Genomic DNA, 1,704 nt, shown 5'->3' with positions numbered 1-1,704 from the left:
CATAAGATTTACCGGCGACACCCACACGGCAGATAGGGTTATACGATACAATTGTCGCGAGCCGCATTTCCTGTTCGCGATCGGATCGTCGGGAAATTTGAACAAAAAACGCAGAAATGCGGAAATGATAGATTTAGATGGTTTTTTTCTTTCTCGGATGCGATGCACGTAAAGGTAGAAGGGAGGGGGAAACCGATGACCAAAATCTTGTACACAAATAATGTCCACTGGGCATTACTTTATCTTATTTTATCTTTACAACAGGGTTGGGAAGTAACTTGTTACTTGTAACGAAGTTACAGTTACTTCTTTTTGGCAACTCTAACTTAATTTCGTTACTTATTCTCTATCTGTAACTGTAACTTAACTCAGTTACATTTTTTCGATAACTAGTAACTAATTTAATAGTTACATTAATAGTTACTTTACATATATTTTAAACCTTCACTTAATCGCGTAGGCCTTGCCTTTACGTATAAGCGCCTCCCTAGAAGCACAATTCATTGGCTGTACATTGGCTAACATTGGTTAAACATTGGTTATGTTGGCAGTGAATTGGCCAATATTTCCCCAATATAACACCAATATTGGTATTAAAGTAAATGCAAATATACTACTGACATTGTACCTAGATGATAATTTGTATTGGATTGAATATATTAGCAAGATTGTCCAATAAAATTGTAATATTGAGTATAGAATAAATACTAATGTAACGCCGATGTTACGTATCAATAATTGCACGGTAGTGAATTTACATTGAAAGTGCATTGCAAAAATATGAGGCCCTCCACCACCCCCGCCAATTTCGATCGGCGGTCCTCTTTTCTTTTCAATAATCATTTTCTTTTGACATCTTTGTCATTATTATATTTTCATCACAATTAATTTATAATTTATTACAATATAAAGCATGTGGCTATGTCTACTCTCTAAAAGTCAATCAGTGGATTATTACAGAAAACAGTGAATACCCACTGACTCACAGTTACAAGTATACCACTGAATAATTCAATAGTTATAACCGTTTTCAGTGATAATTCACTGATTGACTTTTAGAGAGTAATATGTAACATTCTTTAGAAAAGTGTAAACAAAAAATCGTATCGTAAATCCGCAAACGAAAATCTATCGCGTAAAAGATTATTTTAGAACAACTTAAAATTTCATACAATAGAAAATTAATCTAAAGAGGCCCTCCGCCGCCCCCGCTGATTCCACTCAGCGGTCCTCTTTTCTTTACAATACGATTTTTAACATTTTTATTATTTAACTTTCTTCATACAATTTACTTATGTCTACAAACGTAATAAATTATGTCTCCCTGTCCCTGCCTACCCGAATTCCTGCCTACCCGAATTCGTATCTACTCGCATTCCGATTCATCTTTATAGTCCTATCTGTCCATTTTTTTACCTACCCGTTCAAACAAACATACAAATTTTTAACTAAAATTTCTTTATTTCAAATAAAAACCGCGACGCGATTATTAAGGATATAATTTGGGATTTTAATTCGCGCGCGGTTGAGATTGATTTAATTTAGTTTTTTCCAATCTCGCATACAGGTGCGAGAAAATGTAGAAAAGAATATCCCACCCGAATTTTGGCACATAGAAAGATATATACAAGTAGATATAAATCAATTTTTATACATTTCACCATCGTGGTCAAGAAGGACCACGTATCTCGTTGAATTTTTTGT

This window comes from Vollenhovia emeryi, unplaced genomic scaffold, assembly GCF_000949405.1.
Source record: "Vollenhovia emeryi isolate VEMERY1.0 unplaced genomic scaffold, V.emery_V1.0 DF939125.1, whole genome shotgun sequence".
In the NCBI taxonomy this organism is placed as follows: domain Eukaryota; kingdom Metazoa; phylum Arthropoda; class Insecta; order Hymenoptera; family Formicidae; genus Vollenhovia; species Vollenhovia emeryi.
The sequence above is the reverse complement of the archived record's forward strand: the minus strand, read 5'-3'. Positions refer to the sequence as shown.